Source organism: Larus michahellis, chromosome 7, assembly GCF_964199755.1.
Source record: "Larus michahellis chromosome 7, bLarMic1.1, whole genome shotgun sequence".
NCBI classification, from domain to species: Eukaryota; Metazoa; Chordata; class Aves; order Charadriiformes; family Laridae; genus Larus; species Larus michahellis.
Window position 1 is genome coordinate 32,309,388 of NC_133902.1, and position 19,184 is coordinate 32,328,571.

Below are 19,184 nucleotides of genomic sequence, written 5' to 3' on the forward strand. Positions count from 1 at the left end.
AAACACTTAGTGATGCTCTTCTGAGCAAGAAGTTTGTGGTAGGTAAAGCACCAGAAGAAGGGCTGCATTCATGTTTTCACAGGATGATTAATTCAAACTCTGAAAATTTCCTGTCCTGAATTTTAAAAGAACTTATTGAACATAAACCTGTAAACAAGGTATGATGCAATACTTAATGGTATTAAGTAGCACTGCTACTTTTTTTTTCACCAAAATCTGAAAAAAAAAAAAAAAATAGAGCAAAAAGGTTTTCTCCAATGTTGAACGTTCTTGTTTTCCTTTCTGCAGAGGATTAACAAATTAAATGCCGCAGGATTTCCCCCATTTGCATCGTGTTCTAGAGGAGGGATATTTGAATTATAAAAGCTGATACTATAAAAACGTTTATAGTTAAGTTTGTATTGGTTTTAATGTTTGTCATTTATAATATTATTTTTCTATTAAGTACACTTACAAACCCTGATGTTTGCCACTGGAATGATTATATTTAAGACACAGTTTTGTACAGTTGACAGAACAGAACTTAATAGCAATGCTTACTGTTTTGCACTGCTGACGGGTGGGACGACAAAGCCAAAGGTTTGGGATTCTCACCAGCGGTTTGTCTAAATGTAGGACACAAAGACGACCAGAAACCGACGGGGGGACAAGGAAAGCAGGAGGCGTGTGTTTCCTCTGGGGCTTGTTTGGAAAGCTGTTGCTTCTGGGCCGGGGCCGCGGTACTCCCGGCAGGGAAAACGCTGAGGTAACCGCCATCGGCCGCCTCGGGGTTTATAAACCAGGGAAAATAACCACACTGCGCTGCAGGAGCCCGCTTCCGACAGCAGCCGGCTTCGTCCCCGCTCCCTGAGAGACTCCCGGGGCCGGGGGCAGCGGCCGGGCCACCCCCTCGCCCCGGCCTGGCCCCGCTGAGCGGCACCCGGGCGAGGAAGCGGGCGGCCCCGGGGGCAGGGTCGGCAACTTCGGGCGGTTCAGCCCTCAGCGGAGCCGCCCCAGGGGCTACTCCCGAACTCCGGTGCGACGGCGGTGGAGCTGGGACCGGCCCTTCCCCTCAGCCGGGGGAGAGCCGCGGCCACAAGTGCCAACGGCCGCCGGCCCGAGCGCGCAGGCTCCGCCCCCGCGGGCGATCCCCCGGCCCGCCCGCGCCCCACCTGAGCCCGCTGAGGCGGGGCGGGCGGCGGCAGCGGCGGGGCCGCGGAGGGCTGGCGGGGCCGGCGGACGCATGCGCCGGGACGGCGGACAGCGGGCGGGCCGCCGGGGTCCGGCGGAGTTGGGACGCACTCCACATCGGTCCGGCCGGAGCGGGGCTGCCGCGCCCGCCCGCCGGCGCCGCGCTGCCTCCCTCCCTTTCGCCGGCCGCTGAGGTAAGGGGCGGGCGGTGCTCCGGGGCTCGGCAGGTGCCGGCGGGGACCTTGCTCAATGTCACGGTGAGGAGGAGCTGGGGGGCGAGCGATCTGCCCCCCGGGGATGCCCAGCCCCCGGGCCGAGCCCGCCCGCTCCGCCCCGGCGGACAAACTTGTCTGCGGAGCGGGGCGAGCGGAGCCGCAGGTAGCGGGGGCGAGCGGCGGGGAGCGGAGCCGCAGGTAGCGGGGGCGAGCGGCGGGGAGCGGGTTTCCCCGGGGTTCCCGCCGGGCTCCTCCGGGCGGAGGAGGGGGTTTATGGGCGTCTCTCGCCGCCGCACGTTTGTTTGCAGGAAAGGCTAAGGCGCGCCGCTAAATAGGTCAGGGTCTTCGGCAGTGCATGAGATTTGCGTAACGATTTTTCTTATCTCGGAAAGGTGCCGGGGGTTTCTTTCCTGGGCTTCCCGGCTACGCGGAGCCCCGTTTTTCTTGCATACCGAGTGACTTTTTAAATAAGATAATTGCGTGAGCATAGGTCGGCTTTCTTGTTTTATAAATCACGACGACTTTGGGAAAGGTAAATTTCTTCAGTAAAGGAGGAATTAACCTACATGAAGGAGTCATCCTTGATGAGCTAATTACCCGTGATAAGCGTAAGTGCTTGGCTTCTCATCACAAGCCCGTGGACGGTGGTGGCATGCTTAAAATGTTAAACTTTAAGTTCTGGTGACACTGTGTTTCAAAGCACGTAAAGGAGAGGTAGATGCAAGGTTGTGTTTTCTGTGGGTACAGACACGAAATTCCCTTTTTTCAGAGGAAATGTCGGAACACTCATGCGTGTGTGAATGCTCTTGTTTGTTTTCTGTTGATTTTTGACTCCTAAACAAACCAGGGAACTCTCTTCATGGGTTTTAAATCTTCTGGGCACTAGGTCTTTATTGTTATGCTTGAATGGAAAAGTCTGTAAAGGAAAAGTTAGAGAAGCGTGGCACTGGGCACTCAAAAGTTTAAATAAATTTTAAAAGTTAAACTACAGCTAACTACTACTTATAGGAGGAGGGAGATGATAGTTTTATTTCCCATCCTCTTTGCTACTACTTCTGTAATGTCTTTCACAAAGTATAAAAATGAGATGCAAAAGAAGTCCTCCATTGCTGTCAAGAACGTGTAAGTTTTCTTATCTAAATCAAATGTTATATGAAGCGGTAGTGTAAAAACCTTATGTTGATGAGGATGCCTCTGTGTGATTGCAGTAGGTGTAGATGAAGCATTGCTACTGCAGGTCCAGAATGAGAGGTAATGGTAGGACGCTAGTGAATTCAGGGAGGACGGGCTCTTTGCATCTTCTGCCTCTCATGGCAGTGTTGTGCTCAGCCACCCCCTGCCCTGTTACTTCAGTTCCAAAAAGGAGAAAAAGATGTCTCTGCACAGTCCAGAGCTGACTCTAGGCAGGTTCGAATGGGTTATGCTGCTTCTCCTTTTCTAAATAAGTAATCTTGCTACTCCTTCCAATTTACCAGGTCAGTAGAGTGCTTGGATGGAGGGATGAGGTTTTTCTGTTTTATTCTTTTTTGCTAAGGTGTTCCTCTATGGCCGCAAACTTTTTTTCTGGTGTTCGGTCTCACCAGATGGGTTTTCTATACCTCACACCTTTTCCAGGGAGCAGGGATTGATGTGATTGTGTGAACCCTGAAGGCAGAAGAGAAAACGGGAGTTGTGAAACTGATCATGTTACTAACTTCTCCCTCTGTTGTTTGATTAAATAATCCATAAGTTTTAAAGAAATTAGGAAACAATCCTTGTGCATGGTATCTTCACTAAGTTACTGAGTTCCTGTGGGTTTTTTCCCTGATGAATAATATAATGGATGCTTGGTTAAACTTAAAAGCATTAACAGAAAGTAGCTGGTATCAAGAGATTGTGCTGGTTTTGCCTCTTTCCGCGCTAGCGGGAGCTCTCTGTCACCCCTGTGCTCTGTCTGCGCTGCGTGCTCTCTCGCCAGGGATGGATGTACTTGCACCAGCATCAGTCTCTCTCGACCAACTGTTCTCATCTGTCTGCATCTCTTTTTCTCCTCTTTGCGATTCCTTCAGCTAAGTTTTAATTGAGAGGATGTCTTCCTACTGGAGTACAGTTGCTCAGGGATAAGGCGGTATAAAAGCAGGAAAAAAATCTTGTGGAAGATAATCTTTTGGGGGAGTGTAGGCTTGTTAGTCAATTAGCTTTGCAAGTCCTTGGATTTCAAACGGCAATGAGGATTCCTGCATAAAACATAGCAGATGCTTAACCATCGTTGTAGTCTTTGCTCTTCAGGTTATCACAAGGGACTGTGGTTTCAGAACATTTGCTTTAAGAGTTTGAGAATTTATGAAATGAGGCATTAGTGTTATTTTAAAAATGAACATATGGTACAGCTGGGGTAGTCTCAAATCCCGAAACATTTGTCAGGCTGTGTTGGGATGTAACAGAGTATGGAACTGGAATGCAAGGTTCTCTCTAGTGTAGTGAAATATGCTGCAAAGCTTAGGTCACCTGTAGTTAGTGGGAAGAAAAGATGACTTTGCAGTCTGAATAGCTTGCTTTCTGAAATTCTGCTATCACTTTGCTATATGCTTTAAAACCATTGAAATTCCTTGAGTGTCAACTTCTAGTTGATAAATATTTCAGTCCTGTAACTTTTGCATTTCATTCAGAAAATTGTAGTACTTAATATATGTCACCCATCAAGATACAAGCATGAATATCTTATATGATCCTGTAGGGAAAGATATTACATGCCGTAATATCCCAGTTAACAAAAGGGAAATTTACCCAAATCCATAGACAGCACTTGCATCTTTTATGCTCAAGCTGATGAATGCATGGAGTGTTGAAGGAATTACAGGAACTTCACTCTCCTGTGTGACTGTAATATCCTTTTAGCTGCATAGGTTTGTAGACTTTCACCAGATGCTCTGCTTGCCTAACTTTACAGATGCAGTTTACATGTTGGTTGAAGGGCTATTTTCTATTGTTATCTTGCTCACAAGTGCAAAATGTATGGGTTCTTTTCAAAGGTAAAATGTCTCTTTTTACTGCAGCTTCACAGAGCGTGCATAAGCTTACTGTAGGAAGTTTATGATTTTTATTATTTAACAAATGACAACGTTTTTAAAACAAAACATCAAAAACATTTTGAAAATTCATGTCATAAGGATTTTTAAAAATGTTTTTCATAAAATTAGTCTGTTTTCTGGTTTTACATAATGCACAGAGCAAACTGGAGAATTACGACAAAAATTGGATCTGCACAGTGCAGTCATTTGACGTCATTCTATGTTGCTGGAGAAAGTGCTGCAAAACCGTAGCTAGTGATCTAATACAGTTATGTTCAGTGGAAGCATATATTATTAAGTAAGCATTGCTTAATTTATGGCATCAATAGTATGTTGGTAAAAATAACAAAATACTTTGTAATTTATTTTGGTATAATGTGCCTTTTACCGGCAGGAGGTTAGGGTCTTACTCTGCCAAGAAGAAAGCGTTTTTTTTTTTTTTTTTCTTATTCCCTGCCATACATCACAGTGCATGAAGCTGAGCTAATATTTCCATGAGTGGTGAATCATGCCCATTAAATTTTGCAATTTTATTGTGTTTCCTATCTAGATGAGTGTTCTCATCAGATCGTCTGCAATAATCCTTCTGAATCTCTCAAATGTAACGCGTAGAATCTTCACACTTATGGTGTACATTCTGTGTGCAACTGTGATTTTTCTTATGTATTAGCTAAAGTGAACATTGCTTTCTATAAACGTATTAATTGACACGTTAAAAATTCATTAGAGAACCTGAGCTGCCAAGGTTTGTAAAAATAGAAGCCTTGTAAACCAATCTAACTATATCAGTGCAGTTCCAGTCCTTCACTTATCAATATTGGTTCCTTACCAATTTGCTGCGGCTGAACTGCCAGACAGATCTTGTAATGACAGGTGGTGCCAATACACATCTAGGCACATTAGAAGTGTGCTGTTTACATTATTAATGATTATTTGTATATGAGCAAGCTAGGCTGTTATGAAAACATTGCTAATACTTCATTCCTCAGTGAAATTATCCAATCAGACTTTGTTTATTGACAACAACTTTTCTTCATGTTAAACACTTACAATAAGGAATAAGGAAGGGTCTAGCTAAAGATGAGTGCAAGCAGAAGCTTTAGACACCTAAAGTCCTTTTCACCTCATGTTATATATGTAAATTATTTTCAATTACATAGCCTTCTCTGTTTAAGCGTTTCATAGGTTTTAAAATGTCGCGAGTCTGCCTTGAACACAGACTGCATAAATAGGTTTCAGTTTACAGATAGGCAAAATGCAATTTCTTCTGGGGCAGAATGCAGGATCTGCATAATTGTGCATCTTAGTTCACAATTTTCTAGACCTTTTCTTGGGGATTTTGCTGCGTGACGGGAAGATGGGTTGTGGTATTGGTAAAATGCTGTGATTCTGGAATACGCTGAACAGCGTTTCATTACTCTTGGCTTTCTATTGGCGAACTGTTTGGTGCAGACATGCCAGTGCGGAAAGGATGGAGGACTTGGGACACATCTGCAACTAAGTCATTCATTCTGCATGTGAAGTTGGGTAATCGTGTCTCCTACAGCTCACTGAATCATACTGAGAGGTGTCTCACCAAGTGTCCTCTTGCAAACAACCCACAAAGCTCAAAGTCAGTCCACTCTGTGATAATATCATGATGTTCACCCCGTTACTTGCATCTGTGTGGCAGGGAAGGTGATCCTTAAAAGACTAAGGTATATTTTTAAATTTTCTTTTAATGTGTCTTGGTGTTTTTATGGTTTGTGAGGCTTTTGGTGCAGCATGCCACCCAAAATGCTGCCATTCTACAACCAGTGTCTTCTCATGCCAAGTGGTTTATAATTGATTTACTTAATGGTGGCTGGTGTAGTGCTGATTGCCAGCAGAGGATGCCACCTACTGAATCTGTAACACTACTCAGCATTACTAAACTTGTAAGATCTAATGAGTTTATAGCCTAAGTGGTTATGTCTGTAGGCCACATTGTTCTCTCTACATATATTTGTGCAGGTACCAGAAAGTTAAACATATGGTAGGAGATTTTGTTTAACAGATCATGCTGCTGAGTTTTAATTTGACACTTCTTAGTACATCCCATTTAAATACAGTAGACTATCAGGTCTCCTTAGTCCTATTACAATTTGATACAATTTCAAAGATTAATTAGTTTAAGGACTAGTGATGTGACAGGCAGTGTTAGTACACTATGCTTCGAAGTGGAAGGACAGGAAAAAAAGTATAATGTGATTTTTATGTAACTTGGTTTACACTTCACAGTGTGTGTTTGTCTGTATCATAATTTTGAGCTTTAAAAATGAGCTTGTTTTCCTATGCCAGCGAAAAAAATGTTTGGAACATAAGAGACTCGTTATCAAGACGTATCCCAGAGAAGATGAGGGTAAGATATTAAGTAAACACTCTCAAAGTTCTTACTCTGCCCTGCGCAGCAAGACTTCCAGAGAAGGCATGGGAAGATCCTAATGGGATTTTATAATGGAAATGCTAATGCAAGCTAGCAGAGGAGTAGCTAGTCTCTATCTTTGCGTGACTGCATATTACAAAAAAAAATTGCATAATCTTTCTTCCTTTGGCCACCTGCTAATAATTGGATGGTGAATCTTGGACTTGGAATTGCAAATGTACGTAGGTGGCTAGATGCACTTCATCTTTCTTTTAAAATGAGACTATTTAATATATGTTACTAATTAAGAAAATCCCTTATAAATCAGTGTCAAAGCTTTATAGAAAAAGATTCTGCCTTTGCCCATTTCTGCAGTCTGTTATCTGCAATGCAGGTGCAGTCTATGCCAGAAAGCTGCATATTTGGTAGATTGCAGGGCCTGTGCATAGTCAGTACCATGTTTAATGCTCAGCTTGGTCCCTTGTTAATCAGTGAAACAAGAACGCCCATATTATAGACATCAAACAGCATTAAGACAACTTAAAAGTTGCAAGGTTAACAATATGAAAATTAGGAAATGCCAGAAAGTGTTGTCTATACTTAACTGAGCCTGTTAGTGTGTATAATCACGAGTCATTTTTGTTGTTTTCTGTGGGGCTCTCACCAGGATTTGTGCACAGGGTATCTAATGTTTGCTTACTGACAGATGACTCTTCCTGGATCTTTTGGTGCATGCCTTTTCATTCAAACGTTATTCTGAAAATGTGGGCTCGTGCTCAGCCTATAGTAGCTGTGTGCTTCACAAACAGTAAAAAAAACAAACCAAAAAAAAAACCAAACCCCAAAAAACCCCCAAAACCCCAATCTTTGCAACATTTCCATGACAGAAATGAATGGCTTTCTCCCAACATAGAGGGGGAGCTTCAGCACAGAGAGAGGTCTTCAGTGCTATTTGATGCTCAGTTTGAGAGTTGTGGGGACTGGTACGTCAACAATTGGGATGATGTAGTGTGTATTCACAGCAGAGCTTCTGTTGCTTTGAACTGCAGCATGAGCATTCATCACTTCTATAAACTAGAGCTCAGAGGTATCAAGTTGGGCTCTCTGAAAAGGTGTGTGCAATTAGTGATTGTGGAAGGATTGATTTAAGCAACTTGCCTAGTATTACTACCACCTGTGTGGTAGAGCCCAGGCTACAGGTGGATTCTGCACTGCAGCATTCAGATGCCTTAACCTTGAGAAAATTTTTTTCTCTTGCAGTCTCCTGCTTTTCTTCCAACTTCTACAGCAAATGAGGTTTTTTTTTTTTTTCAGGAGGTAGCTGTTCTTATGACTTATGTTGATTGTCTTGATTCCCTTCCAGTCTGTGAGGAGAGGGGAAAAAATGATCTTGTAATTTAAAGACCCTATTAGCTGTTGTTTTTGTTGTTTTTTTTAAAAATAAAAGCAAGCTATACAATCTGTAAATCCTGTCCTAAGGAACCATGGTAAATCTTGAGTTGTTCATCAATGTTTTTAAAATGTTTAGATCCATAACCTGGCTTCTGGAGCTTATGGAATGATTGAAGAAATTAACTTCGTGCTACTATGTGGTAGTAGAGGTAGGCATTAGAGGCTTGGCCTGCTTTGTCTGAGTTTTGCTGGTATTTTCTCAGATATTGTCAGATCCCAGTCTGGGGAACTTCAGCACAGTCTTTTAGACAGGTGACATCAGAAGCAGCAGAATCTTATTATAGACAGTTTTGGGTGGCCAAAATGGAGTTATGACACTCCCAGTCCCATAGATAATATGAAAAATATGAAGTACTCTAACATATCAATAGGGACGTTTGGTGCTATTACCCTATTCTATATAGTATTCAACTGCTCAAAGTTAATATATGTTTTCTGCAAATGTATAAAATAAATTTTGAAGATGGAAATCACTCTTCTCTTAGAGTTGCACGAGACTGCTGTAGCTTTACTGATCTAGGTTTGAATTAGATTAGATCTACCCTACTTGGGATGACTTCTCTACTGCAGGCAGGTGACAGATGCTGTGGAGCAAGTGATATTCCTGAAAGGCTAGGCAAGAGCTGCCTACACTGGCATTTTCTTTTAGGTTTCAGAAAACATTTCAAGTCCAAATTCTGCTGTCTTTCCTTGGCATGTGGGTTAGTCTCACCAACTCAAGAATGCTACAAAAATAGCTTAAGAAACCAGACAATGGAACTTTATGAACTTCAGCAAGCATCAAAGAAAGTTGCATTGATGATCAGTAATAACAAATGTTGACAGAACTAGTGTAAAAATTTAATTATATTGTCAACTTCATAATCTAGTTATATTGTCAACTATGTTGCAATGTCATATGTGTACGGCACTGCAACATAGTTGACGTTCAGATCTAAATTTGATGAATGTTAATTGTCTTCTTCATAATTACACTTTATCATGTAACTCAAATAGGATTGGGAGGAGAAAGCAAGAGGCAGACAAAACAGGAATGCTGTAATGCTTGTTTTTAACTGTTTCAGTGAATTTGCCTTGGCCAGTATTTCTGCATATAACTTGGTGGTGGTTTGTTGTTGCAGTTTAAAAGAGCTGGAAAAAATTCTGCCCTTGAAGGAACCCCATGGACTCTTTTATGTGTTATCTGTAGCTCTCAAGCTTTTCACCTTGCTTTCTTAACTGTAAGTTAGAATATTGATCAAGTTGCTGTATTGTAAGAAAGAATTGGAATTTTCTTCTCTGTCTATAAAGTGGAAATCTAGATATCTTGAGCAAGGATAGGAGAACTTCCTTCTCATTCAGAGGAAGAGATTTATACTGATCTGATCTGGTGAATGTTTTTTTAAAAAAAAAACAAAACAAAACAAAAAAAGAACCCCAAGGCACATGCTGGCGTTAAACCCCAGATGACATGACACACAAGTCTGCAAGGAGTCTGTGGCCAGCAGGAGCATGTGGGGTTTGTAATCTCTATGTGCAGCACCGTGGCCGCTTCCTGCCTCATGTGCTGTACACAGCTGATCAGAGGGGTGTTTTTTACCATGTGGTTGTGATAACTATGGGAACTGTCACAGGGAGTTGGGAGTAAACAGCATGTTTCATGCTGACCGTGGGGGGTCTTGGCAGATTTGCTTTTGTACACTACTACCGTATAAATGTGTTTGTAATATTAACATGATGTTTTGTGTAGAGCGGCTTTTGTTTTTACAGAGCTGGAGATCATGTTTTATGAGACACTGCATCAAAGTTTTGAATGTTTCTGATTACGTATTTTTGACTATATATTTTTTTTAATCTGTTCCTATCATTGTTACGTTCCCGCTGTCATGATGCCTCTTCCATCTTATGAACACCCTCAAATTCCTTTCATGTCAATGACTTGTTGCAAAAAACAGATATATTTTAAAATTACTTATAAGGTTGAAGTAGCTGGCATTGGGCCACAGAAGTATTTTATGTTGTTTAAAAGGATCATCTCAGCTTGCATTTCTGAAGGGGCCAGTTTTCAAAAATGGGCATTAGTGTTTTTTTAATCATTGTCAGAATCTCTCTAGAATGCTTGTTACTAGGATTTGTATTTTTTGTTTTTCCAAAAAGCCATAGGCAGAACTTAATTCGCTTATCAGAGTACTGCCAAATGCTTCTTAGAAGTAGTAGGATAGCGTGAAGGTGAAAAACTTCCTAAAGATTGCTTGGGATCCATTGGGTTTGAAGGTCGCAGGAGAGTGAGCTGTGGCTTTGTGGGCTGACTGCAGGCAGCCTTGCCTGGCCCCTGCTGCTCCTCATCATCCTCCACACCCGCCGCTTTGTTGTCCCCTCAGGCAGCGTAATGCCTTGGTCTTTGGCCTTCCCTTCAGTAGCTGTATTTCTTGGCTTTACTAATTTCTTGACCCCTGTGTTGGCTTGGTGACCTTAGTATTTGACCTTGCTGTGTATCTGATCCACGTCCCGCTTCCTGGTTGTAGCTCTACAAATTGCAAGAGTGCTGGTGACTTGCTGGGATACTTGGGATACCCAAGAAAAATGTGAATCTTCAGATGGATGCTACTTCATTTTTAATAATAAAGTTTTTGAGCCCCTTTTCCAGTCAGTCAAGCCTGAAAGAAAAGTATTTTTTAAAAATTTCATACACCTTTTTTTTTTTTCTTCAGTAGAATAAAATGCTCTTTATTTTTAAAGCTTAGTTGTCGAACCTATGTGTACATTCAGAGTGGAAAAACATTTGTTCTTCCTTGTTTTAAGGTATTTGGTGGGAAACCAAAGTTACAAAAATGGAGCGTAAGACTGCCATATAAGCACTTGACTGTTCCTTGCAGTTACATATTATTGAGACTGATGAATATGTATATTTTAAAATGTATATAGTTAATAATTACTCTGAGATTAATTCTCTTGCATTTGATGAATTGCTTCAGTAACTACAATTATTATGTCGCTAAAAAGAAGGTGAGGAAGGAATAAAAATAAAACATATATCTCCATCTCTATAAAAATCCTGTAGAAAAAGCTCTTGCAGTTAGAGGCTCATCCTCATGCTGTATTTTTATATGGCCTTGGTGTAATGGGTTTCTCACCTACTAACGGATGCTCTAGGTGTCACAGTAATATTATGCATGCTTAAAAGCCCTCTTGGGTTCTGAGAGAGGATATATATTTCAGTTAACACGTCTACATCAAATTTACCTCTAACCCTTCAAAGATCTTTTACCACATAATTGCATCGACTGAGAAATCTGGTATCAGGAAATAGATTGTGATTTCTCGAGTGAGGCATACCTTGTTGGCAAAGGAAACCTGTAAATAGCCTGAAGTGCTCACTCTTAAGTTTAACTGCTAGATTTAGGTGCATTTGATTAATGCTTTGCCTTAGTGCATTTAGAAGTTTCTCGGATTGGGAATTTCTGTCTTCAGAAGTTTGCTTATGAATTTGCTCTAATTGGGGAAAAAAAAATTGATTAAGTTCAAAGACTGTATACAAGACTGCACTGCAACACATGTGTGCAAGGCAGAGTTAGGTCTGTTATTAAAAAAGAAAAAAAGGCTGATTCAGGGTTTCATGGGCCTTCCATGCTAGGAAATCCAATACCAATGTCTTTCAGATAGTAATGCCCACCTCTTAGAAGAAAATACCTACCTGCTTGAAATGTCTTTTAATAGTTGACAATATTTCATACAAAATCTGGTCAATTTTAGAGCTCTCTGATATGCAACAATGCAAAATTATATGTTTAGCTGACCCTTTAATTAGCTCTCATTCTGTCTCACATGATTTATAGTTCCATGACTGCTCTGTAAAAATGATATATGACTTAATGAAGTGGAAAGCTGGAATGGGTTCACACCTCTAGTTGTTTAATGGTTTCCCCTAGCTAGGTGACTGGTGTGCTGGAGGAGAAGAAAGCAGCTGTAAGCATCTTCTCATTTATTATGGCAAGGACATAAAAGTCCGTGTTGCTGTGACTTACAGTTGTTTGCTTCCTTGTCGCGTATACAATTCAGTGGAGCGAGGAGGGAATGTGGGTCTTCCATAAAGCATAAAAATAGCAGGTAAGAATAGAAATGCAGATGTAATCTTTCTTGCATAAACTTAGTTTAATGCAGCTGTTCCATATATTTGAAATCTAGCTCTAACTTTTTCTTGATACTATAGAAATAGTATTCCAGCATGATTTAATTCCAGTAACGGGGTGGAAAACCCTTAGCAGGCCAATGGATTTAGCTAAGGGGTTTTGGGGAGGTTTTTTTCAAATGGCTACTTTGACTACTTAAGTAACCTTTTTGAAGAAAGAGGTAATTGTTTGCTGTATTACTCTTATACCTGACGTTTATCTAGTTGTTTCTGTTAGTTTCAGAACATGTGTCTTTACAATATCTTTGATAAGGTGGTTCTGATATTCTTATCTACAATACTGTAAACTCACATTAGTTAATTCTGGATTCTTAATAGTTTAAGTAGCCTAAGTGTGTCTTCTGGAGTGGGGAGGGAAAAAAATCAGGGATATCGCAGAAATGAACTGACTTCAGTTCATTGTTTTGATCTCCAGAAATCACTTGGTTTCTATTAGGGGCAGCTGCTTTCAGTAATCGCTGCGGGGAGCCATCTGAAATAATGGGAGTGGAATGAGAGGTCCTTCATTTTCTGCTGTGCAGCTGCGTAGTTTAAGTTCAAGAATTTTCACCTTCTGCAAAGACTGCCGTAACATTACAGGTATACCTGTTTCTAGCATCTGTATGGAACACAAACATACACACATATTTAATAATGAGGCTGTTGTAGGCATTTCCTACATATTCCAGGAATTGTCCATTCCTTATTTAGTCTGTAGTCCTATCTCTATGGAGCTACAAAGGCTGGAGCCTTTGCTGGCTCATATCTGAGAGTTGTGGTCTGTCCTGAGAGATCTGCAGGTCCATCCTTTTTATTTTTTTTTTATTTTTTGTCCCTCTTGTCAAGTTTGGATTTAGTGCTATTAATCTTCAAAGAACTGCATGGTACCTTTGCAGTTTGTATGATACCGCATGCATGATCTACTGAGTTTAAGTGAAGACTGTTACCGACTCCTATGTTGGGAGATACGGTTTCTGACGTATATTTTGGTGTTGACAGAGAGTAATGTTTTGCTATCGCCAGGTGTTTATTTGTTAAGTATTTAAGATTTGTAGAATTTACAAGTTCTTCCTTCAAATTTCTGATCACTTTCTCACATCCATAAATATTTGTTCAGTTATTTGTTGACTTTAAAATCTCTTTTGGAACCAGCAGTCTTTGGGACAGCTGGTCCGGGAAGTTTTAGTTATCTGGGAAACAATAACAACACTCTCCTTCCAAGTGTCCTCCAAGCACTGGCAGTAGGTCTAGTTGTTGGAGTGGGCTGTGTGGGTCATTGTTGTATTTGTATCTCCGGCTTCTGGGCATTGGACTCTTGTCATTCTTTTAAATGTCAGTAGAAGGAAAACTGGGACTTGTCATTTTACAATTGCCGTTTGTGCTCACTTCATCATTGCAGTTAATGTAACAGAAATACAGTATGCAAGGAACTATGCAGCCTTCTAAGATTCTGGCAGAGATTGAGAAATTAGTGGAAAAAGCAAAGATGACTGCTCTTGGAAAGGTAGATCGGTCCTCTTAAACTCTTGTGTTTGGTGATGTGTTAGCTTGTAATTCCAGAAGTGAGTTAATTATAGAGGCTTTCCCAGCACTTTTGAGATTGTTGTAACTTCTCCTGGGAAATCTCAAACGAGCTGTAATTTCTGCTAGACTTTTCAAGGAGGCGATTTTGTAATATGTAATAGGGATCTTGCTCGAAGTACAAGGAATATCAAAAGAGCCATTTCCAGAGTAGACTAAGGAATATATGTGCCATTCACCAAATAATCCTGGAAGTACTTGCTGCCAGAATGGCAAATTTCATAGTGCAATCCCCCTCACGCCCCATGGACTGTTGTATAAATTGATCTGCCTCACCCCTCTCCAATCTGGATGGAGGCTTTTTGAAGGTTTGTGTCAGGCTTGTGTCTCAGTTGTAAATCAGAATTTTGGCAACGGTGGTGGTTCCCGATTCTCTGCATGTGTGTTAGCTCGCTTGTCGCTACAAGGTAGGCTGAGGTCACCTGCTGAGAGCACCTCTGCATGTGAATAAGGGTACCATAAGAACTCTTTCTAGTTTAGGTCATCAACTAGGAAAGTGTTTTAGTTAATATGAAATATAAGCACCTGTACTGAAGTATTGTAAGAAAACATGTTTAGATTTGCGCAAGGTAATAGCTACAGATTCCATTTAAGATCATCCAACATCTTAATTTTTCTTTGGGAATGTTTTATCCGATTCTGAGTAGGCTCATCCTGGCTTAACTTGGGATATGATCAGTTTTATATATATATATATAGTTTTACAAGGTGATATGTTTTGTAGGGAGTTGGAATTTTAGTTATACGTTTTTCTAGGTAAGAAATATATATCTTAGTGAATATGTGAATATAATAGGGTAACACTGATAATATCTTTGTGTACGAAGGTGTTTGCATACTTGCTTTCACCGTGAGGTTATTACTGAACTATTCAATTGTTCTTGTTCCTGACTCCAGCATTTTTTCAAGGTGCAGATATACTGATGTACCTGGCTCCAATCACGCAAATACATTTGCATCTCTGGGTCCCTCCTTTTCTAGGGAGATTGCCGTATGCTCGCTGATCCACCTGTGCAGAAGCATTTGAGAGATCAGAGCCTAAGCATATTACTGTTAAATGTAATTAGATGTTAGACTTGCACTGTAGTGCAATTTCTTCCAAGTGTCACCCAAGATTAACTGAAGAACAGGAATGATTGAGGACACTTTAACTGCTGAATCCTTGGAAAACGGTTCTGAAGAGGTGGACTTTTTAAACTGAGACCTGGGGACTCTGGGCCATTACCATGTGTAACTCCTTGCTGAACAAGGAGTTTTAAAGTGTTCCTGCTTGCTTAGTCTACTTTAAAAGAATAAATATTTTTTTCCTGTGGAATAATTTGATCAAAAAGTGGTATCTAACTATTGGTATATTGATTTTTTTCTGCTGATTTTGTGTATCTGAGTGGTGGTGTTTGCTGATAAATTTTTCTTCTTTGTCTATATAAGAAATTTGGAATGAGTATCTAAAAGGCAGGGTCAGGATGATCAAATCAAATATTTCCCTACTTGAATGAAATATTCTATTAAAATGGCAAACAGTGGATGCCACACTGGCACTGTTTAGGCTTGCTATGTTTTAGGAACCTTGGGATTAGTGTTTATCTGCCCCATAAAGGACACAAATCATTTAGATTAGAAGTAATCTGATTGTATTGAAGTACAAATTATAGCACAAAGGCCATTCAAGTGGGTTAAGTGACCAGGGTTGGTAAACACCATATGACTGCTGATTGGTCGATGAAAGAGTATTAACTGAAAGATAATGATGGATTTTAATCCAAATCTCTAAAGTGCAACAGCTGTAGTTCCCAAATGAGTTCACTCTCCGACAGAGTTTTAGGACACTGATTTATTTGTTCCCAACTATTTCTCTTGCACAAGAATTAATTTGAAATATAATTAATTATTCCTATATAGAACATAGCTATTCCCTACAACTTTCTTTGATTAGATTTCTATTCTACTTTCAGTAAATGAGTTCACCATGGGTTTTATGCATATTGGAGAAATTGCAGTGTTTTTATTTCAGTGTTCTGCAGTATGCTAGGGTAAATTGTTAGTATGATTTGGTTTAGGAGAATCAGCTGATGTTCTTCCTTTTTGATGTCTCTTATCAACAGAGTATGAAGTCTAGTTAAGTATTTAAAAAAAAACCAAAAAACAAAACAAAACAAAAGGAGTGCTTATCACTGATAATAAATTACTTAAATTTGTGTAGTGTGCTTTATTTCAGAGGGTCTGTATATTTTTAAAATGGGAATTGCATCACTAACAATGAATTTATGATATCCTGAGAGTGAAATATCCTGAGAAGATATCCTGAAGTGGCAGCTGTTTAGGAGCACAATGTAATATTGTTTAGGATGTGGAATGAGAAATTTAAGCAGGCTTTATTTATTAATGACCTCAATGTTGGGAGTATACTATTTATTTTTGGTTGTTGTTGCAATAAGAACTTTGCAAAGTTTCAGGTTCTCTCTTAAACTTTCCCCCCAAAATTTGTGCTTACCCTGAAATATGCATGTTTATTAAAGGAATCAGATGAATGGCTGCAAAAGGAAAGTAATTTAACTTTGCAGTTCACTGGTCCATCTGTCTATTTGGTTTGGGAAGGTCAACAAGAGAACCGAAGTGGTCCTAAGTCATTGTTTACAGTGCAAGCAGTCAGACACAGGAAAACGAATTAAGGTCCTTTAAAATGATACTGGTTTATGTTATCTGTCTTTGTATCTAAAAAATTAAACGTGCATGATTAAGCCATTCCTCCATTGTTATTCAGGATTTATTCAGATAATCTAGATAAGATACGGCCTCACGGCAGGAGCAGGCATTAGATCAGCCTGTGTACAGCACCTACAGATTGTTTTTAGAGCGAAAATGGAGTCATTAGTACCTAAGTCATGTTTTATCCTTTTGATGTAGACACACGTAATGCCACAGCAAATGTAAGTAGTGTGGATCTTGTGCTTTGTATTTACAGTATAATTAAAAAAGCACTTAGGAAACCTTTACGTGGTACACAAGTTATTGGCAAACACCTTTGCAGAACTGGGAGGACGTTGTTCGGTGCATGTTGAAAGGAGACCTTGAATGCAGTTATGTTAGGGCAGTATGAAATGTCTTCAGAAAATCATGACAAAAAACTTGTGACCTACCTCGACTTGGTTTTGGAGCCTGTGAAGTCTCATATTTTAATTTGTTTTCTTATAAATGTAATAGATACTACTTAGTTACAGAAATGCAGGAATATACTGAGAAGCTGGATAAAACAGTCTTCCAATAAATGGTAACTATCCTGCAGTGCTATCTTGAGAGTTAAAACCACTTGAGTATTGGCTTATGCATTTGGGTAACAGGATGTGTGTTTTACTCCTACTTTATGGAAACGGGAAGGTAAAAGAATTTGACAAGGTGCCCTAATATGTTTTATATATGTGTGTAAGCTTGGCGCAGCAGTAGCAACCGAATATAGTGGTGTCACATGTCATGCTTGCTCAAGGACTTGTGCAAGAACTTTGGTCTGCCCAAAGTTAGGATAGGATAGGCGATGGGATAGAGTAACCTGTTAAATTTTGTTTCTTATGTTGACAGATTAAACCTGGCCTGGCCTACAGCTTTTGACATTTTGAATGTGGTTAATTGATAGGTGATTAGCTGTGTGAATTTTTCGGTCATGGAGTTTATGAAGCTGGGCAAACCCAAAGGTAGACCTGAGATTGCTCCCGTTCTTGTATGCTTCGGTTACCTTTGTGAATTTTTTGCAGTGTGAGGAACGTAAAGCTAGGCCACAAGTATGCAGTAAGACACTCAATAAAATGAAAATGGTCACTGTCCATGACTCTCTCATGAGAATTTGTCATGATCCAATGTGAACCCTGAATATATTTAGAGGCCAAGAGCTCCAGGCTTATCAATACCAGGATACTGTTGTGCTGTGGCTGAAGGTTCTGCTATAGCATCTGTAGTGACACTTAGTTATAGAGTTAGCCCTTAAGATTCTTCTTTCTCCCTATTGCTATTTTTTGTTTTGTTTTGGGTTTTTTTGCTTATTTTTAGAAGAGATTTTTCACATATCAAAGGGGGAAAGGGGGCATTAGGATGCAGCCTCATTTCCTGCAAAATATTTGTTGATTATCTCTAGCAGAGCTACAACGACCACCTGAGCCATGCCCCAGTTCAAAACATGAGCGGGACTGAGGAGGTTTTCACAGTATCAGCCTAGTTCACAAGGAGTCTCTGAATTAAAGACCTCGTTGGTTAAAAGCATTTGGAAACCAAAGCTGCTGTCTCACTTAACTTAGTGTCAATTTTGATTCCTGCTCTAGATTTGGGGAAAAGTCTTTAAATGTTAAACACAAAAAACCCTTTCAAAGTTGTTTCTGTAACATTTAGAGTTCTTATGGTTTCGATTTTTCCATTTGCGACCCTTGTTTGACGGTGCTGAAACAGATGCTCATGATGCCATTTAATTACTATGCAATTTCTGAAAATAACATTTTGACTAAATTGATTATTTTGTAGAGAAAACTTTGGCTACAAAATAGGACTTTCCAAGGGGAAGCAGAAAATGCAATTGGAAAATTTGCAGCTGTACATATTTGGAAATTTCTTCTGGAAACAAATATCTATTCCTTTGCAAGGATATCTTCTGGAATCTCTGAACTCTAGTTGCTTTCACATGTGGTTTCCTGTGGCAGATGACAGCCTGTGCTGACAGTTGAACTGGGCTTTCTTTGTTCATGTCTTAGCTAAGGACTGATAAATATTTAAAAACAATAAAATAGCACTTAATTGACAGTTTGGGTTGTTGATTGAATTGGCTGTTTAGCATAAGCCAAATTAATTACAATAGCTGAGAACTCTCACTGATACTTGCCAGTTATTTAATTGCTATACCTAATGAAACGTGATTAAACAAATAAAAAAATGATTTGTATATTGTTTATAAGTATTTTGTTAAATGAACTAGTAATGCCTAACCTTCCTGCTTTTTAGGGATAAGGAAGCATTAACATCACAATTGCAAAACTGATGAGTCCCCATCTGGAGTCCACGGAACTGGTTTGATTACTGTGTGATGAGTTCAGACTGAGATGGGTGCAGAGAAGGATTCTGGTTGAGGAAAAGGAGATTCTGGGGGTTTTTTGTTTGTTTTTGTTGTTGTTGTTTTTTATGGGGAGACTTCCTTAGTCTTGGAAAAAATA

The 19,184-nt window shown here is 40.0% G+C and overlaps 1 protein-coding gene across 1 annotated transcript in view; it reads left to right on the top strand.

Annotated features, from left to right (window-relative positions):
• The first annotated feature begins 1,252 nt into the window (after positions 1–1,252).
• Positions 1,253–19,184, top strand: part of ZNF385B (zinc finger protein 385B) — a 172,858-nt gene continuing 154,926 nt past the window's right edge. Inside the window, exon 1 of the mRNA XM_074594782.1 lies at positions 1,253–1,364. The gene's annotated coding sequence lies outside the window, so the exon portion shown is untranslated. The remainder of the gene's footprint in view (positions 1,365–19,184) is intronic.